General features: G+C 36.9%; 1 long non-coding RNA gene across 2 annotated transcripts in view; it reads right to left on the bottom strand.

The window, feature by feature from the left end:
• The window catches only part of LOC134415236 (uncharacterized), a 92,149-nt gene extending 65,531 nt beyond the window's left edge, over positions 1-26,618 (bottom strand). For both annotated transcript variants that reach the window (XR_010026971.1, XR_010026972.1), the window contains exons 1-2: positions 26,510-26,618; positions 14,682-14,770 (exon numbers count right to left, since the gene is read on the bottom strand). This is a non-coding gene — a long non-coding RNA (uncharacterized LOC134415236). The remainder of the gene's footprint in view (positions 1-14,681; positions 14,771-26,509) is intronic.
• Positions 26,619-27,173: the final 555 nt, after the last annotated feature.

The following is a 27,173-nucleotide window of genomic DNA, read 5'->3' as shown; positions in this document are numbered from 1 at the left end:
AGACCCTAAAGAGCTTGGTTAGCCTTGCTTTGGTCAGCAGGTCATATTACAGGCCTCCAGAAGTTCCTTCCAACTTCCTTTGACTCTCATCCACACTGGTCTTCTGACCAGTAGCAAAGATTTTTGTTGGATACTGTTGAGATTCAGAAGAGCACTTGCCTGTAAGAGGTAAAATTAATGGCTATGGTAAATTGATAGCTGGTTAGCTATATCAAAACATGACAGACTTAGAACAAACATAAATGGGAATTCAAAATTATAAACATGGATGTAACTGAAAAATTACACATTTATTTACCAAACACTCATTGTGCTAGAATTAGAAGGTATCTTTTTTCAGTGAGATGCACTGACTTTTCTTAGACAGGGGAATGGTGCAGATGAATAGATCTAGTCTCAAAGAAATCATTAAATCACAAAATGATGACAAGCTGCTGATCTCGTGCAGGTGCCTGAAACTTATTTGTGATTCTGGAGACTGAAGTGAGGAGGGAGACAAGCAATCAGCAAGTATCAATATCCTAGATCTTGCTTAGAACAGTCTCTACAGACATGTTCAAGAGAGGTAAATTTTAACTAGAATTAAAAAAATATATATATTAATATGATAAAGCAATGGAGGCATCACTATTTAAGAAGAAACACCAAGATAAAATGATTGAACAATAGGAGAAGGACTGTAGGTCTTATTCATAAATCTAACAGCAGACAAACAAAAGGAAGGAGGAAAAACCCCATTTATTTAAGGCAAAGCATAAGAATAAGAAAACACAGTTATAAAACCAAGATAAGTAATTTTAATCTGGAAACTACCATGCTTCTCTTTGCTACAGAAATCAGCTAACACTGAACATTTTCATACATTCATGGAATATGCTGATTTGAAAGGGATCTGCAAGGACCATTGAGTTAAGTCCTGGCTCTGCCCAAGACCATGTTCAAAAGTCACACCATGTGTCCCATGTGCCTGTGAGCATTGTGCAAATGCCTCTTGAACTCTGTCATGCTTGGTGCTGTGACCATTTCCCAGGGGAGCTTATTCTAGTGCCCAAACATACTTTGGGTGAAGAACCTTCTTGTAATATCCACCCTAAACTGCTCCTGACACTGTTTCAGGCCATTCCCTTGGGTCCTGTCACTGTTCACCAGAGAGAAGAGATCAGTTCCTCCTTCTGAGGAAGCTGTAAACTTTGATGGGGTCCCTCCACAGTCTCCTCTTCTCCAGGCTGAACAGGCTGAGTGACCTCAGCTGCTCCTCATACAATTTTCTCCCAAGGCCCTTTACCATCTCCCTTGCTCTCCTTTTCACACTCTCTAATGAGCTAATTTCTTAAATTGAGCTGACCAAAACTGCACGTGGGACTCAAGGTGAGGCTGCACCAGTGCAGAGCAGAGTATTGGGCAAGAGCTGTAAGGGGTAGTCTAAACACAGGGTTTGATAGCCATCTCAGTGAGATTGTATTACGATGTTCCTTATCATAAGAGCATTGAAATCAACAATCCAATACTCCACTGCTAACCCTATGCTCCTCCTGACAGACTGCAGTCATGAGGATCAAAAGAGATTACCTCTTTTCTTAGCTGACTCTAGAAACAGAGACTCTCTAAACATGGAATTTCATTTAGGACCGGTGTGGGCCTCTATATTTGTATCCATCTTGCGAGCAAATGAGAGGGAAGGTAGGAAAAAAAAGTTAATAGATAAAGAAATGCACGTAAGATACCAAATTTCAAAGTTGCCCAAGTAGGACACTTTCAAGAATTTCTAGTATCACACAATCACAAATGAAAAAAAAAAAGTTATTTTCATTATTTCCACACACAGCAGATTCTGTAATAGAAAATGCTTATTCCTTTTGCAAAAGATTCTGGCCAGTAAATCCTTTGCATTCCCTACTCTTTCTACTGTTATGCATGCTTTACTGAGAAATGGAAGTGAACATAGAATTTAAAATACAAAATCTTTTAGAAACATTAAATAAAATTTGAGTTACACTTTATCCACTCCTAGTTTTTGAAGTTGCTTTTCATTCATGAATAAAAGGTAAGATTATAGGAAGGTTTGTCAATATTTTATTTTTCTCCAAGAACAACAAACCTGTAATTCAGTGCAAAACACACAAAAATTCTGTACAAATGAAAATTATAATGATAAGAAAGTTGAACAGAAAAATGTTCAAAGCATCAAGTGCGAAGAACCAACCACAGGAGTTGTTTTCGCATTTGATTTTTAAAATTTTTCTTTTTGGGAAATGCAGTAGTCCATTTATCTGAAATTAAGTCAGAAGAGAAAACTGCAATCATCTGCAAGTATATTTGAATCTTCTAAATTTCTCTGTTGTGCTGAAAGAAGAGGAGTCCAGACAATGAAGTATGGAATTACATGTGGATCCATCAAAGCTTAACTTGATTGGGAACAGCAAAAGAAACTCAGTCTGATCTTCTAGTAAAGAAAAGAGGACACTTGTGCAGAAATATTTTAGCTTAGTGAAAGAGCCATAAAAAGTTACCAAAGATAAACTGTATGCCACAATTGCTAGTTTATGATTCAACAAATGGAATAGTGTTGGGACTATGTTCTCCGCCCATATCTTTGAGCAAGGTGCATCTAATCCAAACTTGACCATTAGGGTCAAGGCAGGATCAAGCCTTGTTTCTCTTAAGAACTAAGATTGCTGTTGGTTCTCTTTAGAGATAATGCACTTTCAGTTCATGTAATCTAAGTATTTTCACAGGAATAAGTACTGTGGTAGACCACCAAATATTCTCCAGTGCCTATAGAGTCAAGAGACCTGGTTTAAACACAGTGTTGAGATGCTGCCTCAGTGCCCAAAGGTTCCTGTGAAACAAGCAATCTACTATCCCAAAAAGTCACTTAGCAGCATACAGTCTTTCATCCAATATTTGTCTTCACACGCTGCTCAGCACACTAAATGTTCAGAGCTTTTTCCTGATAAAGGCAGGGCAAAATTACAGTTGCTATTGCCACACATTTTAAGTGTCGTTTTTGCAGTTAAATGAGGTAACATTGCTTAAGTCAAAACTAAGACATGACAGGAGAGATGCTCACAAGCACACAAAAATTCTCATGTCATACAAAATAACTCCAACAACAGTGGAGCTGAAAAGGATTTCTACAAAATAAAAACTGAAAGGCAGTTTAAAATTTCTGTTGTTAAAGCAACCTGTAACTTTGATATACGAAGAGGAAATTTGAAACATAATGAATCAGAGATCTATTTCTCTTGATCTGAAGGTCAATTAAAAAAAATTAAGCTGCTGGCACATAACTGGTATACAGAAACCAATTTATAGGAGTCTTCAAGATCAAATGTCCACCTTGGTTTCAAGCACCCTCAAAAATTACTGATTTTCAGACTTCCATTGAACTCTTCTATTGTTTCAATTGAGCAAAACCTATTTAAAGCTATATAAGTTCAAAATAACCGAGTAAATACCCAATGAGCTTAAATATTGAATAATACATAGTAATACCTTCTGATTAAATAACCATTTTGTTCAGTGATTACATTCAGTTTTCCCAGTTGGTAATTATTGATTACAGGATATAGTCATTTGTTTCTGCTAACCATTTGCCCTTGTAAGTGTAAACATCAAGGACGGGGCTTGCATTCGTCTATTTTCCATGGCACCAGGCTGCTATGCATGTTGGACAATGATCCATGACATGGTAATAATAAACCTTTTGTAGCAAAATAAAGAGTTTGTGTTCCTGTTGATACTTGGGACCCCTTCTCTCTCCTTCTTGCAGGCTAAGTTTTCATATGAATACTGTAAGAATCATGAATATGATATCTTAATAACTGTGAAATTTTACATAAGTAATTATACATTTCAGCATTTTGCATTTGTCATTTCCATGTACTTTAATAACAAAAAATTGCTCTTTCCAATTTTCTAAGCCACTAAGACACCTTCTATTAAAAAATAAGAAAAAATAACAAGAAAAAATATGCAGATGTCTATTAAAGGTGTTAAAAACTTTGGGTGCACAGGTCTTTTTTAGATGCTTTCCTTTAAGGAATAAAAATTCACTCAGTTGTTGTTTCGTGTGGATAACTAACTTGATTCCACGTGTCTAGTCATCATATGTTCAGTCAAACTTTGTCCTGAAACAACACTAGACTGCTTTCAGTGGTTAAAAAGCATTATCTTTTTTTTTTCCTTTTTTTTTTTTTTTTTGTCCTTATGTTTTTAAATACAACAGCACAGGTCAGCAGTCCCCGCTGTATACTTGCAGTGAGGGTAGTGCTGGGGTGTAGGAGCACACAGATATGCACCCAGAGAGGCTGGTGCAGACTCACAGCCCCTCAGTGAGGAGATCAGGCTTTCTGGAAGTTGAAGACATCTCCAAAGACATGTATTCAAGAAGTTATGCTTTGCTTTAGTTACAGTTGAGGTTGAAAAGTGATTCTGCAACTTTCTATCTCTCACTTTCTTCAAGACCCCTGGTTTTTTTTCCAGAAAGTGTCACTACCTTTCAGCTAAAGATGCTTTCCAGCCAAGATCAGATGAAATCTTTTGGTTCTTTCCATATTCTACTGCTTATTCTTTGGATAATTTTGTCCTTTCTTTGCACCTTCTGTCTCATATCTTTAATGTTTCTGAATTGCTCTGAATTTCTAGCATGAAAGAATATTATACTGAAGTTAAAATTATTTCCTGTATATCATTTTCCCTTATGAAGCTCTACCCATGCAGAATAAAATGAAAATAGTATGTATGCTTTCTTGCTCTTGACATGAAAAACCTATTTCTCAAGCACAACGGTGATTGATAAAAATGATTAATAAAATGGCTATATTTCATTTATTTTGAGTGATAGATTACCTAGTAAAAGTTTTCCATAAATAATACATTAAAAAGTCATAACACATAACATCTCATTAGCTGATGCTTCTAATTTTATGCCTATCTGAAATAGTATGCTCTATCATTTTAAATCTCTAAATACATACAAAGTTGAAAGCTTCCTATAGGTTGTATTTTTTAACTGCTTTCCCAAACCTACACCAGAATTTCACAGTGACTGAAAAACAGTCATATTTAAATTCGCTAAAAACAGCAATTGATGATAATTTATAATCTTTAACAAATGCAACTGTTTTTAACTATTAAAATATCTTTATCTTTAAAGTAACTAAGAGTGATATTTTTCTAATACTAAATTTTATGTTTCTAGTACTGATATTGCTTAGTTCTTATTATTCAGATCTATTTGGGCAATGTCTGCAGTATGTTTGTCTACGTATTACCCTGAAATATGGATGGATATGAATGCTGAGGAGTTCACAGTGAACTTTTTTTGACTGACCACTATCATTAAAACAGGTGGAGTGGTGATTGTTTTATAAGACAAAGATCTATCTAATTTTTTTAACCAAATTGTAATTCACCTGACTTTGAACAAAATAATATTAACCCTTTCAACAGTAACCTATTGCAGCCATTCCTTCAGAAAGGAATGAGATGCTTTCCTGGCCAGGGGGGCCTCAGTACCATTGTGGATCCAAGTGCCCCTGCCACATCCCAGTGTACTTTGCAGTCTCACCATTTGCCACAGATTGTTACCATATCCATCTTTTGCAGGACATGACCAGGACATAATCCTTGTTGAGTAGGGTATAATTAGCATTAATTGTAATTGCCATTGCATTATTCTGTGTGGCCTTGAGAAATTTCCCTACTCATATCAATCCAGACTGTTGCTCCAAGGTTCATTCTGCCAGATTCATAGAGCTAATCCTCTCTCAACTTTGTATCCCTTCTTGGGCTTGTTATTGACCATCTAAATTTACACTCTCAGATTGCCTTACTGCCAAACTTTGGCTACTGTTTTATTTTAATTTATTACTGTTAAGGGACAAGAGTTGGTAATTCTCTGATGCAAACACTCACTCTCATTTGTTAAATTCATTGCAAGCACCAATGTGTTGTTTTCCAAGATGTTAATTTCATTTAGACTAAAGAGGATTTCTCTGGAAGAAGTATTTAAACTGATTCATTATTCAACTTTCAATTTCTCATTAAGTCACCTTCTGCAGTGCATCTTACAATCTTGATATGTTCACAGGGTCTACTACCACAGCAAGCTGACTGCTTCCTTGTGCTTGGTTATTTGTTGGAGTGTGTCTATTGTCCTCCCTGTCTCTGGGGTGAGGGCAGTGTGTCTGATCTCTGTGCACCACCTGGCACTGTAGAGTCCTCGTTCCTTTGGCACTGTGCGGATGCAAACAGTAAACAGCAACAGCCCTGTAGTGTTTCCAGAGGTCAGATCTGAACCATCAGCAGCTTCATGGCACAGTGCACCCTATAGTTGCAGTACTCCAAATGTCAGGATTACAAACCTGGAAGCTCTGTAGCATTTGTAGATCTGAGGGGTTGGATCCAGTCTGTAGAACACATGCATGTTGCACTTACTGAATATTAATTCTTGCTATAATTGAAATGAGGAATGTAACCACCATCTCTATCCCTGCCCCTCCCTCCAAAAACAAAACCTAATAACCCATTCTGCCCATAAATTGGAAATGTATCAGCACACTGAAGTCTGTTCCATGTATCACTTAAATAGCTCCTGATCAGTACAATGCAAGTTATACATGTCCAACCACCTGTTTCTTTAAGGAGTATTATATTTCTGCCGCAATAGACTTGACTCACAAATTTATAATCACACAGTTTTGAACTACTTAACATAAAATTTTAATAAAAACTACAGCATTTGTAAAGCATGTCAGCTTGAAATAAAGCTAGGTATTTCAATAACACCCAAGTGCCCTATTTAGCATTTTTTGAATTGAACGTTTATTTCAAAATTTCTTCCCAGAGTGAAATTGCTTTTAGAGAAAATCATTAATAAGGAAATCAAAATGAAATATTTAAATTGCATTGAATAAAATAATTTGGCCCAAAGCATTATGGGGAAAATTTCATCATTTTGTGAGCAAAAAAATCTGCTTTTGTTAGTTTTTATTTCTCTACAGTATAGAAATTATTTTTTCTACTTCATTTTCATAATAGAATTTTCAAGAGAGATTTTCAGACTTTAATCTAAAATCCCATCTTTTTTGCTTTTTCTATAGTACCATATTTTATATAAACCACAATGTGCTGAATAGATTTCCCTGAGAGGTAATGCTAGTCTCATCCAAAATCTACAAAACACTCATTCTTTATTAATACTGATATGACTATGTTGGGAATCTTGTTTATTTGGGGGAGTGGATAATGGAGGAATTGAAAGAAGTGAGAAGTTAATTAACTAAAATAGGGAAAACATTCAATTTAGACTAAACAGAATTTTGATTTTTGTTGCACCAGAAACAGAGTAAACAAATCAGAAATACTTTGTTTATATTTCTCCCTATCCAAAATCAGCTGTATTCATTTGGGCACTTCTACTTAAAAATTGAAAGAGGGAGGGCCTTTTTTTCAAAATTGCTAGAAGACACCTTTTCCCCATTAACTAAATATTTTAGATATTCTACACCTGTGTACTATAACAAAACAATTTAAATTTCCTCTTTTACTTGAAGCTGCAGAAATGCTCAGCTCCCAGGAGAAGGTCTACAAATGAGAATGTAAATTTTTCTAAGATACAGTGCTGATAACAGCATTGATGATTAAGACACTGTCGAGGAGAAGGTGAAAACAGCTAGGACCTCCCCCTGTGGGATAAAACATGAGTAAAAGAAATGTCTTGCTGGTTCAAGAGGGTATAACCCTCCTTCTCCACCAACACTGGCCAATATATAACCCTCTCTCCTTCACAGACACTGGCCAAGACTTTTCAGCACATAAGAATTAGATTTTGTTTTTCAGAGCATTTACTGTCTAAGTGAAAAAAGCGGATGAAAGGAACAAGTCCTATGTCATGCAAGTTGATGAGTGAACTTTCTCCATTGCAAGTTTATTTTGGGCACAGACACTCCCATTCTGGCAATTAAGAACTCCACATCTTCAGTCTAATGTGTTCAATATTCAGCATGAAAACTCTAATCTTGATATCCCCTCTGGTAGTATGATATAGTGGTACAAAATTACTGCAATGTCTATGAACTGTACTGGATTTGATTCTTCTAGAATGTACTCCCTGATTGAACTATAAATGGAGAGCAGCTAAGAGAGATTAATTAACTCTTCATTTCCTAACAAGGAAGGTGTGTGATGTGAAGCTAAACATTTTCAGTAGAGAAATACATGCCAGGTGTTATTCTTCATCTTCTAAAAGGCAAATATAAATATATATATGTCTTCCTAGGAAACAGTTTTCAAATAAAAACCAGATATAAAATATATAGGTTTTAACCATGTATCAGTTCTGAAAATTCATTATATATTTCTCTATGCAAGGGCAATAATATGTGTAGCAAAATACACAAAGAAGCTACAAGTAGACATATTATGGGGAACATGAAGCCTGTAACTACCAGGCAAGAATTTATTTATATTATAGGAGAATGAACACTCTCACTTCTTTTCCACTATGTTCTGAAACTTTCCCTTTAATTTAGTTCACTCTGTAATTTTATTTCCTAATTAATTTTGAATTAAAGCATTTTAAATATCAGGTCTGCTTTCACATCAAACAGATTGCTGTTCAACATCATTGTAGATAACCTGGACGGAAGACTAAAGGGATACGAAGTTGGCAGGTAAGACAAAGCTGGGAGGAGCTGTTGACTCCCAGGAAGGCAGAGAAGCCTTCAGAGAGTTCAGACAAATTAGAGAGCTGGGCACCCACCAGTTTTATGAAGTTTAACAAGGGCAAGTGCTGAATTCTGCACAGGGGATGGGACAACCCTGGGTGTATGGACAGACTGTGGAATGAGAGGCTGGAGAGCAGTGCCATGGAAAGGTCCTGGTGGATGGCAAGTTGAACATGAGCCAGCAGTGCCCTGGCAGCCAGGAGGGCCAGCCCTGTCCTGGAGGGTATCAGGGATGGCATGGCCAGTTGGGCAAGGGAGGGGATGGGGGATTGGGGTGGCCTCACCTTGAGTCGTGTGAACAGTTTTGGGTGCCACAATATAAAAGAGACATAAAGCTATTGGAGAGCATCCAAAGGAGGGCAACAAGAATGATGAAGGAGAAGTTTATAAGGAGAAAATGAGGTCGATTGGCTTGTTCAGCCCGGAGGAGAGTGAGTGGAGATCTCATTGCAGCCTAAAGGTTCTTCATGAGGGAAAAATGAGGGGCAGGCACTGATCTCCTCTCTGTGGGGACCAGTGACAGGACCCAAGGGAACGGTCTGAAGCAGTGTCAGGAGAGGTTTAGGTTGGCTATTTGAAAAAAGTTTTACACCCAGAGGATGTATGGGTACTAGAACAGGCTTCCCAGGGAAGTGGCCACAGCACCAAGCCTGACAGAGTTCAAGAAGTATTTGGACAATGTTCCCAGGCACAGGGTGTGATATTCTGGATGTCCTAAGATTTGGACTTGATGATCCTTATGGGTCCCTTCCAAGTCAGAATATTCTGTAGATCTGTGATTATTTTGTTCCTAGTGTTGGACATTCATGCTAGACTTTAAACAGGCATTAAGTTGAACTAGATATATCAATTTGATATAAGAAGCAAGATATTAAACAGCATGGCCTTTACCCAAGAACTCTGAGGCAACTTAAATCTGAGCTTACAGGACTTTTGGCTGCCATCTGTAACCTACATTATGAAAGGTTACTGTGGCAGAAGACTGACAGATTGCCAATGCACCTCCCATCTCAAAAAAGTCTCAATAAATGATCCTGGGAAAGGCAGGACTCCATCTCTACTTAGAAAAAAAAAAAAAAAAAAAAGAAAAAAAGTTGTTACAAAGGAAATAGCTGGATTTCTGTAAAGGAAATGCTACCTTGCTACCCTACTGTGCTGACAGTGTCAGCAGAAATGTGATGTACTTGCATTTTTAAAGTCCTTGACACTAAAGATTATTAAAGAAATTAAACTGTGGCAGGATTGGTAGAGGGGGTCTTTTATGGATTAAAAACTGATTAAAGGATAGAAAGAAAACGTCCCAACATAGACCTTTATAGCCCAAATGTTCTTTAATTTTCTAGATGGACAACAGTAGGATGTTGTCCCATCAACTGATGCTTGTGCTGCTCTTTTCCAGCATAAATCATCAGTGGTTTGGAAAAGGGTGTGAACACTAAAATCTCCAACTTTACAGACCATACTAATTTTTTTTTTTTTTTTTTCCTTGAGCTGTGTAAATGTTGAGGACTGCAAACACTTTCCTCAAAAAAGAGTGGCCAGAAGGGTGGCAGCTGGGCTTTAGTGGCTAAATATAAGGTAATGCATCTGGGGAATGCCAATGAAGTCTACATGATTCTGCATTCAGAATTGGTGGTTACAGCTCAGGAAATACATGTTGGATCCTCCATAAAGAGTTCTCTGAAAGCATTGGCTCAATGTGCAACAGAAGCCAAAGACAATGACAATGGGAATTCAGCAGTGAATAGTTTAAATAAGGCTTTTTTTTTTAAGGTTAAAAAAAATTAAACTGGCATATCTATCAAAAATGAGAGAATTTATTTAAAGGATAATCAGAAACAATATTGACATTTTTGGGTTTTTGTTGTTGTTTCTGGGTGATTTTTCTCATTTAAATTTTAGATTTCTTTAATATTTTGAGTTATTCTTTTAGCAAAAGGTCTTCTAGCTCTCTTACAATATATCTTCAAAAATATAAGCACATATATAAAAAAAAAAAGGTCAGCACATTAAAGAATCCTAAAGTGAAGTAAGAACAAAATGTTTCTCATACCCATGAATAAAGTAGAGTCCTTCGACTGCATTACCAAATGAAAAAAGTGAAGTGAAAAAATAGTGAAGACTGTTCTACCATCTTCCACACTGGTGTGTGGTAAAGCCAAGGAGATGGTAGGAAAGCTCAGAGTGGTTGATGACAAAGCAGAAAGCAAAATAATGGGGCAGCCCTGTTTATTTTGCAGGTAAATGCTGCATCAAGGCACAACATGATTCAGATAGTCACACTTGGAATAGCTGGGAAGCAATCCACAGCAGAAGTTGTATTTAACTTAATTCTGAAACAAGCCTTATCTCAAAAATTTGACATCAAATACTTATGGTAAAAGAGTGAGCATAGCATGTTCAAACTGAATATATGTAAATTAAAAAATATACAGTCAAAATTCATTAGAATGGTATTTACTATTATGTAGGAGGACAAAATAAAAATTAGAGAAGTAAAATGCAGGTGGTGGATGGCTTAAAGACATTAAAGACAATGTTATAATAAATATAAATAAAAATTAATATTATCTACTAAAATAAAAGATTCTGTACAAGATTGTACACACAAAGAGAAAAAAATAAAATCTATAGTGAACCAAATAACAGCTATTTTTGTCAGTAATTTAATTATAGCATTATCAGATGGTAAGATGTAAGATGCTGTACTTTCTTACAGCATTCTATTGAATTATTTTAAAATTCTTTAATTTTTCAATTATTCAAAAGTAGAAGCATTGTTCAAGTTAAAACAAAACAAAACAAACTTGAAGCCTCCTTAAAAGTTAAGACAATCCAAATGATTTTTATAAATAGCTTCCCGATTGCCTAAAAAATAATACCTTCCATCAGTTGTAGTAAGAAATTGGACATCAAATGGCTTCTGTACAAGAGAAATGTAAAGTGGCAATTGAATTTTTCAAAAGAATTTGAGGATATTTGTGGAAATTAGAATCATCAAACTTGACTCCCATAAAGGGGAGGGAAAGGGAAGGGAAGGGAAGGGAAGGGAAGGGAAGGGAAGGGAAGGGAAGGGAAGGGAAGGGAAGGGAAGGGAAGGGAAGGGAAGGGAAGGGAAGGGAAGGGAAGGGAAGGGAAGGGAAGGGAAGGGAAGGGAAGGGAAGGGAAGGGAAGGGAAGGGAAGGGAAGGGAAGGGAAGGGAAGGGAAGGGAAGGGAAGGGAAGGGAAGGGAAGGGAAGGGAAGGGGAAAAGAGGGGCAAATAATGTCTCTCAGAAGCTACTGATGGTCCTGCAGATGGCAGGAATAATGTGCAAAGATGTATATTGGTCTATAACCATCTCTAGCTCCTAAAATTTGTCTGTAGAAGAAATTTGTGGTGTTATCACTGGGCACTTGACATGTTTTTGTACTCCTTGGCTTCCTCCACCAGCCTCCACTAGAAACAGGGGTTAGAAAGCTTTGTTTTGAGCTGGTACAGCTATTCCTATGCTTGCTCGTGACTGTTCTTTCTTGCTGTCTCCTGTCTCTACTAGAGAAAATTTACGATCACGGTTGGCCATAGCTCAATCCTTGCCCTCCCACATGAGTATAAACAATGTCATCTGCACTGATATCTGCAGCAGACAACCCTCAGGGGCTGTGTGCAATCTCTGCTGGTACCCCCTCAAGCAATTTCTGTTCTGTATGGCATTGTCAGCCATTGATAGCACCCAAACAGGGTCCAGAAAGTTGTCAAGTAACTGTTTGCTGCATCCAGTTTTGCTTGCCAGAAGCCATCTCTGGCATCCATGACTGAAAAGACTATTGTGTTCGCTTGATTTGGCAATATTTCAGTGACTGTTGGCAGGGAACAGTATAAGCACTTTAGTATGCTATTGAGGTCCTTTGGATTGATGCAGATCATCAGTTTGCCTGTCTTTCTAACTGCCACCATACTGCTGATCCAGTCAATTGGCCTTGCAACTTTTTTCAGCCACCTTGTTCCATGACAGTTTTAACTTTCACCTTGAGCTCTGCTTCAAGTGGCAGCACTAGCATTTTATATATAGCTGATGCCACATCATCTTAACCTTGCAGACCTTAAAAGCACTCATTATCCAGAAACCTGATCCCTTGACCAGAGACTATCTTTTAATAGTCAGAAAAGTAATATCTCATATATGTTTCCCTCACCCTCAGTTAGCTCTGTGATGCTCTGACTTTGCAATAAACAGTCCTATGTCCCAGTAAGTTCTCCACCAGACAATAGATTTCTGCATCCATCCTACTGCAGGAAAGAGATGAGCCTAATCTTTATTTACATGTGAGAATTTCACAGGTTTAATACGATCCCACTCTAAAAAAAAAAATCCAAATTGTTTTATTTTTTAGAAAATCTGCATCCCAGCTTCATCACAGAATCAAATCACATTCCTTTCAGTGAAAGCTTTCCTTTGCCAGTTGCTTGTCATTTCTCATATTCAGTTTCTGAACCACATTATTTTCTTGTTACTGCCATTGCACCTACTTACTATATATTATTCAGACCAGCTTCGTCACAGGTGCTCACTTTTCTCTTTTCAAGCACTTATGCAAATTAAATCACTAGTGTAATTTAGAATCCTTCACTTGCATGTATGTCGTCCAAAAATTGTCTCATCCAAGTTCCAACTACACACAGGGTGACACCACCACTTGCTCTTAAGCAGGACTTTTAAACACTAGACCTCACACTTTTGTAACAAAAGAGGTCAATATCATTATCACAGTTTTATAAGGGTGCTGTGTAGGGGTGAAGTGACTTGCTCAAGGTCATCTAGCAGCTTGGTGAGAGCAGAACTTAGGTCTTGCGAGTTCCAGTCTAGTGCTTTATCCAGCAAGAAACCCTGACTGTGCTGAAGTCTGAGGTCCCCCTGTCCTTGGCCTGTTCTATTAAAACGCTGCACTGGCATTCATATAAACCATTTACAAAGGGTAACATCCATTTGTTCTGCATCAAAAAGCAAGAGAGATTGACACATACATAATCTTTTCCTATGTGTGATGGATTGATCCTTGACTTAGGATCATTTCAGTTGCCTCTTTGTAGTCTCTCCATTACGACAAGAATTTCCCAGGCTTTCTATGCAAGATGAGAATGGAAAGCTGTTAAACAACCATTTTCTCTTTCTTCCTGAGGAAACTTTTTACTGCCAATCCAAATTTGCAACACCTGCGGTGTTGAAAATGAAGACTTAAAGGCGTTCACTCTACATTTATGTTTGTCAAACAGTGATTTAAAAACACAAAAATTCATACAGCATTTTTTAAAACACTTTCCAGAGAATTTTTCTTTTCCTTTTTTTTCTCCCCAGAAATAACATCATGTCTAAGAACAGTGCATAATCCTCATACACAGGTTTACCTAGATTTTTGTGACATTTTGGGATAAAAATTTCCGAGGACATTTGTGCCACGTTTGTGTCCATCGATAGCTTCTTGGTAGAATTTCAGGACTATGAAATAGGCTATCTTTGTACTGAAAAACTCTAATAATACTTTGGATTTGGAATATGTGGTGTTCTGAAAACAGCCTTTCATTGGTACATACTGCTTGTGTTTGACAAGAACTTTACTGAAATCCTGAGGAGGGGATGCTTGCTGACCTTATAGGCAGCATACAAGATTCTCAGCCTGATTTACACACTGCTTCCCTTGTTCAGGTGATGCCTGAAATAGCAAAGAGGTGTTCCTTCTGCTATTCGGACCATTTTGCATTATTCCTGCTCACAGGTACTGCTGGATTTCTGGTGTTTCCAAGCTGGGCTGGCCCTCAAAAGATTTAACCCCAGGCCAGAAGGAAAGAGTGCATATCAATGTGGTCTCATACAATAAAAGACTCAATTCACCACTGAGCCTCCCTAGAGTTCAGCAGGAACTCCTTGGATTTTGTGCAAAACAAATGACAAACCTAGAAGATGCACACAAACCTTTTCCTGATGTGAGAAGAAGCAGCACTGCTGCAAAGCGCACGGACTCCAGCAGAATTCATAGCCCACCGCAGACCACAGCATGCCACCTATGTACATGAACAGGAACTGATTAATGGGCTGTCACTTTATTTGTTGACTGCTGAATTATTTATACTTATAAAGTGTTTAATAATTTAGAGCTGGTATCTTAACAAATTACAGCTGAAAGTGACAAGGGGAAGGTGGCACAAGAGTCTCACTTGAGATCAATGTCCTTGTTCTCAGGGCACTTTGGAACATGATTTCTGCTGACTGTCATCAGCAAAAAAAGGAAGGGGGAAGTATGTTGATTTGATATTACGTGTTAAATAGAGAGAACTGCATATTTCAGTAATCAAAGGAAAAAAGTTGCTTTAAACCAAAAAGAACATGAAATTACTCTGAAGAAATCTACATTTCCATATGAAATGAAAATCATTGTCTTAAAAAAAAAAAGACTAAATAAAAGCTAATTACAGTGTTTGTTTTTAAAATTTTGTCTCAAAGCATTTTATCCATCTTTTCTTGCCACAAAGGATTTGGATACATATTGATTTTGACCTGCGTACTACATCTTTGCAAAAAAGCAAAGTCATCTTAATGCGAAGAGGTTATTTTTTACTGTATGAGGATGGAAACAAAATTACCATCTACTGGCTCTATGTGAGTTAAACTTAGAGAGTGCATGAGAAAGAGATACATAAATTCAGATTTTTCAACAAAATCCAAATGCTAACCAACAGAAAGGCTGGCTGAATCAATGCACCTGAAAACAAAATTCCTGTAAAAATCCTCTACATAGGTAAATAACATTTCACCCCAGGATGGTTTTTCCTTCAGAGACACTTCAATAGAAAAAAAATATATTAATGTAAATATCCAAAATAGTAAATTCCATTCTCTAAGAAGGAATTTCCTGGGTATTAACCCACTCTATTTCCTTTAAATACCATGACAATGCAGTGTCTAAAAGAATCATATTGGTGAAACAAAAATTCTTAACAAAGGCAAAAGTCTCCTATAACAGAAATTATACCATCGCTGCTGCAAACAAATACAGTTTTCAGGGTAACCTCTCCAGTGATGAGCACAGTTGCATCTTTTAACCCCAATTCTACAATGTCCACAATGGAAAAGCAAGCTGTGCTAACCACTGCTGAATTCCAGTAGCTCCGTATATCCACATGCAAGATCCTGTTCACCAGTGCAAGACTGACCTCTGCTTGTATTCAGCTTGCTTCAAGCAAGCACCATATGTCTTTCCATCACAGTAGCACAGGCACTGTGGCCTTGAACAGTGCAAATCATATCCAGCTCTCTTCCCCCCCAATACGCTTAGGAGATCAGTGTTTTCTACTTTGGTGCGTGCACCTTGAATCCTATAATAATGTTACACCTGCAGTAGAAACTTGGTTTTGTGGTATTTCTCAATATTAGCTTCTTCAACAGCAATTGCTTTCTGCCTCTGTCTCCCTCTCTCTCTCTCTGTGATTTAATTGCTGTTTATCTCCACGGAGACCTTTATATGCACATGCTGCCAGCTGGACCAGGATCAGTAGGTGGCCATTACTGGACATTTGGGAGCAATGACTTGAATTAAAGCCAGGTGAATCCTACTGTCTGTATTTTCATTCTGTCCTCAGATACAGGCTCACCCATAATATTTCTTCAGCAATACAGACGTTTACAAGACTATCACCTCCAGCAGTAGACTTCAGCATGAACAAGATCTAGTCAGCTCTTATTCTACTAATTCTACTAATGACTTCAGGGTAGAAACCTGCCCAACTACATAAGGGACCTAGGTCATACCTATACTGTAAACTGCACTTAAGGAAGCCATCCTAAATTTCCCATAGAGAGCAAGTGGTGAACTACATTACAGGGCCATTCTCTTCCTTGGTGTCCACTCCACAAATCTAAAAAGCTGTGTTGCCTTGAGGAAGGACAAGTAATAAATGTGGTCCAATTTTCTTTATACCACTGCAAAATTTATTAGGAAAATAAGTTATATAGCAAGATTGGTATTTTGCATAGAGATCTCCCTATAGTGGTGCTATGTTTTGGGTGGGGAGTGTTTATGGATACTAAAACTGCTAAATGTTTTTTTCTGTTATAGAAATGAAAAATGGATAATGGGAGCAGAATTTTAGCATGAATAACAAATATTGGCTGAGAATTTCTTGATTTGTTTAAAAAAGTCATTATCTTCAGTCGTTGATGGATACTATGTAGTTTGATGTATATGTTCTGAGTTTTCTAATATGAAAATGCTCTGTGTAACTCTTCCCAGGGTACCAGAAACATATGAAAATGGACAGTATTTTTTCATGTTTTGATTTGGGGAATAAAATAGTGAAAAATGAGGATAATTTTTGAAAATGATGAAGAAAAATCAGATTGAGTGGATATTCTTCCAAACATTTTATACTCAGAAATGCACTGTTTCTCTTGTTCCAAAGACTATTTTTTTCTTTATTCAAAATTTTCTAGTATTGAATGTGGACAATCTGTAAAAATGTGGGGTTTTCATGAACACATGCTGAATATCTTTCACAATTTGACTAGGAGGCCATATCTATAATTCCTTCCATATTAAATCTAAATTATTAAAATAAGACATGAGAATGAGCTCAATGAATGTTATTGCTGTAAGTGTTACAAAAGTATCCAAGGCGCATACAGATGCTCCAACATATGCAGATGCTCCAAACAGTACAAAATGCAGCATCACATCTACTAAGGCGTACACCACTAATCCACTCAAGGTCTTCAGCCTGATCTTCAGGATTCCCACTAAGTAAGATCTCTACTATTTGGAGGGCAGTTTTTCCACCCCTCCTCTACAACCTAGGATAGCAAGGAAGCCTGGAACTGACAGTATCAATGACACAGTGAAATCTGAAAGAGCATGGCACAGAGGTTTATTGGTCACAGGAGGTAGTCAGCTATGGCATTCCTTTCCTTCACAGTTCACATGATGCCCTGATACCACTTCCTTGAAGATAGTATTCAAAAATACCCCTGAAATCTAAGCATAACAATAACATATCAATTACTTATACACTCAGGAACATGAACAGGATATTAAAAGGGAGTTAGAGAAAATGCAGTCTTTCAGGTAAGTTATTGTTCTCTGGAATGTAAATTCATGAGGAATGTCTGGGATTAGTATCAGCCCAGTAGAAATGAGACCCGGTCAGGAGATGGCACAGAAAGCATCCCAGACTGATTTCTCCCTGTTTCTTTGGAGCCCACGTTTCACTTCCCAGTATAGCACTGTGTGTGCATATTCATGAGTTAAAGTCTCAGTGACCCCTCAGCTCCACACCGCACAACAGAAATTTCAACTACTGTGTGAAATCCTAACCCCGAGGAAGTCAATGGCAAGATCCTTGCTCACTTGTTGGGGAACAGGAATTCACCCATGATATCTTGTTAGTTCTGGCAGGTTTTCAGGATTCAGCATGGTTTTTGAGATGAATCAGTAAGCACTGTACTGCTTTCTTACACTGTCCTCTGCTTGAAACAGAAATAGTGCTGTACCGCACAGATTCTATTACCCTTGGCAGCTAATTTTCTCCTTTGTCCACTCAAATGCAACCCTCCATCCCTTATTCTTTTCCTACAATACATTTTTATAGAACAAAATAAAAATTGTTATTAAAAAATCAATGCTCTGCTATCATTTATAGTTTATGTTTAAGAACTGTGGAAAGTATCTTTCCACCGTTGGCCCAGACTTTTTTTCACTGTTTCTGGACAGATGCCTTCTGAGATTTCAGAAAGCTCACACAAAACCTAACTTCCATTTAATTTCCTAAATTAGTAGTCTTTGTCCACTGAAGGTTTTTTTTTTTTTCCTGTAAGATGTTGTTTCTCCCGCCAGAACTTCTAGACAGCAGCAAGTGTCATTAAAAATTGAAGTGGACAAAGCACTTCAGACCACACTATCAGTAACAAATCTCTCCTAGAAGAAGTGGATGACCTAATAGGTTTTTCTCTATTTTAAACACTTCAGACTGGTGGTACCTCAGTTCCCTGACTGGTCCTTGACAAATCTGTGACAGATAAGAAAAAAGAATAAATCTTCAGTGACCAATGGTATAACATAGTCCTTCCTGCTTAGTATATGTTAATAATTCCTTTCAGATTATGCTTACTTTGAGTGACAGTGACATGGCAAAGGGCTTTAAATCAAAACTTTTCATCTTCAGTGTTGGTTATTATAGTAATTAATATTTTTCCCTAATATGGTTTAAACATTCAGATGAACTGAAGAGACACATTTTTGCCTTTTGAGGAGAGTCAGGGTCTTTCACTCCATAACAATGCAATGGAGATAGCTGGCTCCTTCCTGCATCTGGACCAAGGGGCTGGGCAATATTAAGGCAATGGTAATGAAAGGCATTTGAGAAAAAATAAATCTCATTCTAGAAAATCTGAGAAATTATTCATATTAATGATAAAAAATTACTCCCCCTAAAAGTTCAAATCATCAGGTCTGAATTTTTCTTGGAAAAGGTCAGTATTCCTTCAAATTCGCTGAGACTTGACCTTAATAACCCCAGTGATCCCATCTCCAGGCAAAATCCAGAAGCTCCAACATAGCAGTTATTTTTGCTCATGTGTATTTTCATTTGAGGTCTGCAATGGAAAGTTCTACCAAAGCAGCAATCAGTGAAGTCCCCAAAACCTGGGCAAACCAGGAAGAGAGCAGTGGATTACATGAACTCACATGAGACATTAGGCCCCTGCTGCTCTCTCCTGCTCTGTAACACTAAGGAGTCGTGCTGCTTGGGTACTGCAATCTTTGCTAGCTCTTGCTTTCTCTCCATCACTTCTAAAATGACTTTCTTTCATGATACGGAAATCATTATTAGACTACTTCAGCTAAGGCAATTACGGCACCTAGACATCATCTGATGAGGTTGCCACACGCACAAGGGCCAATCCAACACTCCTTTTAGGACATAATTAGTATCTGAGCATACAGTCAGGATTTGGCTCTGGATTGCAGCTACAGAACTGAGCAGTTAGAGCTTAATGAATGCAGGCATTTGAGCTCCTGCGCATCTCCATCAAAAGTTGAACACAAAAATCCAGCTAAAATTATGTAACAGCCATGGTAGGAAGGACTTCTTTTCTCTCTTCTTTGAGGCTAGAGAAAAACAGACACTATGTAGTACAAAGAGTGACTATAGTAATTAGTCTTTTTTTTCCTGAATGCTATAGTAAACACTTTCAGAGTAAAACTCAATGCATAATCACTGCTGATCTAAAAATGACAGCTGTTCTGGAGAAGACCAATGTACACACCAATCCCTCCTGTAAACTATTCCACTTCCTTTAGTTATGTTAAGGGTTTCTTTTTCCAAACTGAGTATGACTCAGTTCTTTTATGTGTGTATTTCTTTTGATTTGTAGCTATATCTAGATAGATTCCTAACTCTGTCACTTTCAGCATAATCGTAAATGGACAATTCAGTCCAGCAGCTAAGAGATCTGTGAGACAAATGCCCAGGAGCAGTTACGAAGCAAGACACTCAAAATTCTGTTCTATTATTTCAACAATGTTGCCAAAATGTTTTTGAAGGACTAAAAAGCTTTTCCAATAATAAAGTAGATAACAGACTCCAATTAGAAACAGAATTATAATTGTCTAGGAAATTACTTTAAAAATTCAGGTTTCACTGGGATTATATGTAGCAAAGAAACAGAAGAAGAAGGAGGTAGGAAGAGCTTACTGCTCAACAGAAAGCCTAGAGTTGAATTGTTGAAACATTTTCCTATTTATATTAACAAAAAAAAAAAAAACAAACAAACATTAATAAAATGTAAAGGAAGAACAAATGACCAAAGCTGTAAGCATATCAGAACAGACATTGTAGTATGAAGACAGAATGAAACCTGAAGGAGACTTGTATTTTTTCATCATTCCATTACCTTTGCTGGGCAACAGTTGTGAGGAGAAAAAACAACTATATTTTCCTCAAAATATCCTCCCTGGAATGTCAGGAACTGACAACACCAACGCAAAAGGAAACAATGGCTGATCTCATGGTTCTGCAATCGTCCTCTTGCAGGCTTCCCTCGGCAAAACAAACCCTTCAGGTCACACGGTCCTTGGGGGCCATGCATTAAAATAACTCAGTTATATTCACAGTCTCTATTTGTCCCTCCCAGACACCTTTGTAAGGAATAAACATCCACATCAGAGGAGACCATTTTCTCATTCTCATCCCAGCTGGAGAATCAACTCTGCATTCGAGGTTATCAAGGGGACGGACAGTTAAAGGACAGAAAACAGCAGCAATAAAGTAACATTACCATGAAGGCGTGGGGAATACCCTGAAAACATGTAGGCTGACTTTTCTTTGGTACACTTAGTTTTGTCTATGGGCAGATTGCCACAAAGGGGAAAAAAAAAGAGGGGCAAAAGAAAACCTATACTTTATTTATTATTCAAATAAATAGTTTTCTGCTGCTTCCATTTTGTGCTCAGTTTTGTAACAATATGAGTCCATTTCCCCATCATTCCTTAATATCTATATTGTTTAGGACTTTATATACTGTATGATTAGTTGGCATTGGTACCGTTCAATCTGTACTAATCTGTATGCATTTATATTGTGTGAGCAGTTCTCTAATTGGTTTTCATCCAAGTAATCCCACAGAGAATAAGGTTACATGCTGAAAAGGGCTGAGGTGAGAGAGTGGTTAAAAGGGGAGTGCAAACTCTTTTCCCATCCTTATTAAGAATGCTTTACACATCTGCATTTTCTAAAAACATTTCTAAACTCCCTCTGTGTGAATAAGCACAAAGTCTATTCCACAGCACAGAAATGCACAGAGAGAAAATGAATTTGTTTTAGAGAACCCCACCCATATCTGCTTTATTTCCCCCATGTTGCTGTATGTCTTGGTCATCTAAGGCTGTGAAAAGTAAATACTAGAGTTTACAAAGGTGGAAAAATTAAAACCAAAAAAAAAAAAATCCAGAATATAACATGCCTCTTGGTAGAAAACACAAAATTAATTTTAAGTAAACAGAGCAGAGAGGAAAAATCTTTTCCTAAAAGGCTAATAAAATTGAAAAAAAAAAAATAAGAAAACAATTTTAAAAGCCCAAAAGTGAGCCAGCATGTTGAAGCTTAGCTACTTTAGCTACTTAAATCCATATTTGGCTGACTTGAGTAACAATAGCCCAAATTTCAGATATTCTGCACATCGAAATTTCTGAAACATTTTGACATGTGCTGCAGGTACTCCAGGTATCAAGTTTGCAAATGCTAATGACAGCGCTTGAATTTTAAGAAAATATATATTCAATAGTTTCATTTAATTGTGCAATAATTGCACACTGTCATATTTCTGGCTACAGGGACATTAGTTTCATTGAGTTTTTTAAAAAGATTTTATATTATTGGTCACACACCACCTAGAAAAGAATAAAAGTTGTGGAATAAAATTATGTGTGAGTTACTCTCCTTTTCCTTACGCATAAAAAACATTCTTTGTTTTCTTCATAGAACTGCATATTGAAATTTGTCAGTACCTGTATATGATCACTGTCTTTATCAACTCCCAAATTAGAATATTTTTGTCACTCAGATCAAGTTTTAGCTTTGATTGCACTTTTTTCCTCTTTCCTTAAAAAACAAACAAAAATCCCACTTAAATCAACATACTGGAAACTTTATGAAAACCACACTTTTTATACATGCCCATGCCCACATTCTGAACAGGCATTAGAATATTTATTTAAAAAACACAGGGCTTGCTTACCATGTTCACAACTTTCAACGGCTGGATTTTAGAGCAGCCTTTTTGAAATGAAAGTCTCCTGCTACTGTACATTCTTGCTAGTGAGAAAATGCAATTTCACTGCATACAGCTAAGCAAAACCTTTTTTTACTGCTGAAGAAAAAGATATTCTCAACTGTTTTTTCTGGATTTCAAAAAGGAATAAAAGATGAACTTTTAGATTTTACTCAGAGCCATGTAGGTGACAATTTTTCTTCAATTAGTTATCATCCTGTCAGTGCCATGAATATTAGTCTGGACTTTAAAGAAAGATAGCTGTCCCACACAACTTAACAATGATTTACACCGAAGGACAATGCAAACCTGCTCTTTCCCTCCCCCACCTACGAACGCCACCATGCTTCATTTCTGCATTATCTTCTGGTAACCATCTCCGGAATATTCTTAAAAGCTGCTAACATGATACATTAGAATTCAGGCATGTGACAGATACAAAATTAAAGTTGACCTTCTCTGTCAGAAAAAATAAACAGTAACCATTAGCAGCTTTGTACCTCTGCATTTAACTCCCTATTTTCTGCCTCCCTAGTTTGGGTCCATTAACTGACTGGTGCAAAAAAGATCCCCGGCAACACTGACTCCCTGTGGATGTATTACAATCTCTGGATATTACACTTGACTATAACCTTTCCTCAACCTAATTTTACATCTGAAATAATTCAATCTTGACTTGGTCCCACAACAATATTGTAGTCAAGAGTTGCCAAAATTCTGTAAAAACTTCTTATGTCTGCATGTCTGTCAACAACCTATGGTTTGCACTGGGGGCCATTAGGAATTCATACTAACAGTTGTATTTTCATTATTTTATTAGTCATCCCAATGGTTTTTTTGCTCAGCCTCATCAGTTATAGTAAGAACATCCCTTAATTCACATGAAAATATATTTTAAATATTATTTTATGGGGAAAGCATCCATTAAAGTCACTAGAATTCCAAAAGTTATTTTATGCTGTTGAATAGAACAGAAATGAAATTTCACATCTACAAAACTTTTAAAACTTCAGGAACCTTCAGAGTAAATAAGCTAAATGATTGCCATATTAAATTTGATGGAAATAAACACAGGATTCCAGCAGCAGATCGCACCAAAGTACCCATTACTTAGAATTAAATGGAGTAGTTATACAAACAGAAAAGTGGTTTTGAAAACATTGGTGCTGCAATTCTGTCATGAACTTTGTAAAACAGGCAGAGTAAGACAGCACTATTGTGTTGACTCTGTCCATTTTCCAAGCACTGCGGCATGATTTCAGGGAGTCACCATAAAAGCACATCCTGAGCCCTGCCAGGTGTTGATGGCAAAGTAAATGTATTCTCACCTCTATTTTCTTTCAACATCTACAGTATTTTTCTCTTGTTGTCTGCTGGGATTTCCCCACATACTTTTCTTGTGGTTTTTTGTGTCTTGTCTCTCTTTGAAAGAGAGAAACCGACCCTACTAACCATTAGACACATTTCGTATTAAATTGGTGGTGGGACAGGGCTTATCATTTTTCCTAAAACTAAAATACATACACCCCAAAGTAAAAAAATTCTCTTGTCCTTTGACCTAGGAAAAGAGAAATTTTATAATTCTCACTCCATCTGTGCTGTGGAGCATGCCATTTCCCTCTACATTTTGATATTTTCCTGTAAATTTCATATTTACACTCTGCGGTGACAATATTTAAAACTTTCTTCTATTTTCCAGTGCACACATACATTTTAAAAAAAGTAAACTCCAACACACCCTTTTTATTAATGGATGCAGGTTGCTTTGACTTTATATAAAATATATAATGTAAAGAACATATGAAAGTTTTCAAAAAAACCCAGAATTTCAGTGTGAAAAATGTCACTGTACTGTCCCAAGATTGTAATCATCCTGGTATCCTACAGGATAAGCTTCTAACTACTTCTTAGCATCCCAGTTTGTAATACTTTATCTGACTGATTAGATACCAAACCACCTTCAGAAGGCTGGTGCTGAACAGATGTAGCAAAAAAAGGAATTTGTTTCTGCCAAAAACCTCATAAGCTCAAGGGCCGTTTAACTTAGCTCAGTCACTTAGTTTATTTTGCATTAGAGGAACTCCTCATTTAATTTACCAGTCTATAATAGGTAACTTTTTCAATATGAAGCTAAAGGTCACTATTATATGTAAGGAAAATTAAGCCAATGTTCTTGGTTGCCTTACAGTTCTCCTAGTTCAACTACTCCAATAAATGAACATGTACAACAAGCCGAAGGGCTTTTTATTACAAATTTAATTCATTTCTCTAGACAACTGTGAAATTTGCCATTGACATTAGTCATTACCCCAAGGCGAACTAAAAGATGATCTCAGTTAATAAATGATCCTTAACAAGGAACGCTCCTATCTTCTGTGATATTGGCACAGGCACATTTTATTAATGCAGGACTAGCTTCCTGCCAGAACACTAGCATTCATGACTATTTGGTGTGCTTGTTTCCTCTTCCTGCTCCTGATATTAATAATTATGCAACGGGATAATTAGCAACACAAAGAGACAGTACTATGTGCTTGCAGCTAGATTTTCAGCACGTTAACCTTCTGGGAAATAAAGAACAGAAGCAAAGAGTCTAGCCAAATAACCAATGCAGGTTGATTTCACAGTGTGTAAAAGGCTAATTATCTGTGAAAAGTCTGACCTCAAGTAACAAAATTACACAAATGTGCAGGCATTTTATCTTAAATAAAACTCAGATGCACTAGTTCATGATGTGAGGAGTCATGGTTAATAACTGTCTTCCAGAACTATTTATCTCTATATATGTTTATAAAAATAAAAATAAATCCAAGAGAGAATTAACAGTCTGCTATAAAATGTAAACCAGTTACTCAAATAACTGCAAAGGTAGGGTAAAATACACTCCTGCTATCCTTCAACCACTGCCATGCTAAAAAATAAAATAAAATAAAATAAAAAAATACCCAATACATGACAGAAGTAGGTTAAGTGCATTTTGTTTACTGGAGACAGGCTACAATAAAAAGCAGAAAATATTACTACTTCTTTACAGATACCATGTGTAATTCATTCTGATATAAGAATATTTATCCACTAGCAGTAATAACAAACCACAATTTTTGTCATGAAAAAAATAAATTGTATTTGCAAAAAGCAAACACATTACGGAGTGTGTAAAAATGCAATATTCCCATTTTCTAGTCAGAGTTCCAATTTATTGAAGTAACAGAGCAGAAAATGCACTGACAGCTGTTACATTTTATTGCGAATTAGTATATACGTTTTATATCCAGTGAGCAAATGCATGATACATTGTATTCCAGTAATTGCCACTGGCTTTCCAAATGGAAACTGAATGATCTTAGTGCAATTACACTCAGGAGAGTAAGTGTAACAAGCTACAGTTCTACATTATAGCTCTTTAACAACACCAAGAATTTTACTCTGTTTTAAAAAATAAAATAAAAAGGTCAACTGTATACATATAAAAAAATATATATTTATCCATCTACAGATGATAAAATGAGATTTTCTGCTATTCTGGCTTAGATTTGCTTACATATAACACAGACCATATGTTTCAAAAAGTTTGTAAGAATGATACTTAAGTTTTCTACTAGTTTAGACATTTGTTCAGCATCAATAGTATGGGGGGGGGGGAAGGGAAGAGGGGAATGGACAGAATGATTGGAAACTTCGAACACATAAAATCAAAACTTCTCATTTCACATAGGAAATAAATGACTGTTATTCCTAGACTACACCCTAATTTTCCAGCATCCTTGCATAGAAAATTAAACATTTGCCTTGAAAGATTTAACACATTACCTTCGGACGTAACATTTTAAATCTTTATTACCGTAGGCTTTTTTCCCTCCCCCAGTTATCACCTGAGATAGTAACCCTCCTAAGATAGCCCATGTGCTGAGCAGTTAATATTTCAAATGCATTAAAGGAAGTGGGGGCATGAGGGAAAAACATTTTATTTTTATTTTTTTACTAACCTTCATAACATATTTTATACCATTTCGTTGGGCAACCAGTCTGGTGACAGCCTCTGCACCTTCAAGCTGTAGCTGGAGCGCTCGGTAAAGCCGGCAGTCTCCTCCCCTCTAGTGGCTACCAGCTCTCTTTGCAGCAAACAGGGGAAGAGAAAGGCCTTTAGAGGACCACCTCAGGGCCATTTGTGTCATTTTTCTAAGCTTACAAGGAGACAAAAAAGAAAAAAAAAAAGACCACAACAACCAAAAAGCCCCCCGCAACAAAAATCCCCCACAAGCCCACAACCAAATACATCAGAGCAGGCAGTCTATCACTGCAGCAAATAAAATTTATCAGTCATTTAAAACAATATGTTAGTAGTGACTATGACTTAATCAACACCAACCTGCTGACATAGATTTGCAATTTGAGCAGGTTATTAGTGATCGAATTAACAACATGTCACAACTTGCACCTGATTTATTAAAGGAAGCTGACTAATGCAACAGAGCTATAAACAACATGCATAGAGACATTTTTCAGGCATGCTGACTACTGTTGTACAGTCAATGGAAAAGCAGAATGAGAAACAATCTCTCTGATTTTGCCCTTTTGTTTGCAGGTGCTTATAAATTATTTCATACTGGTGTAACTGTGAAGCATGGGGATCTATGTCATAAACTTTTA

The sequence above is a fragment of the Melospiza melodia genome, chromosome 2, assembly GCF_035770615.1.
Source record: "Melospiza melodia melodia isolate bMelMel2 chromosome 2, bMelMel2.pri, whole genome shotgun sequence".
In the NCBI taxonomy this organism is placed as follows: Eukaryota; Metazoa; Chordata; class Aves; order Passeriformes; family Passerellidae; genus Melospiza; species Melospiza melodia.
The sequence above is the reverse complement of the archived record's forward strand: the minus strand, read 5'-3'. Positions and strand labels throughout refer to the sequence as shown.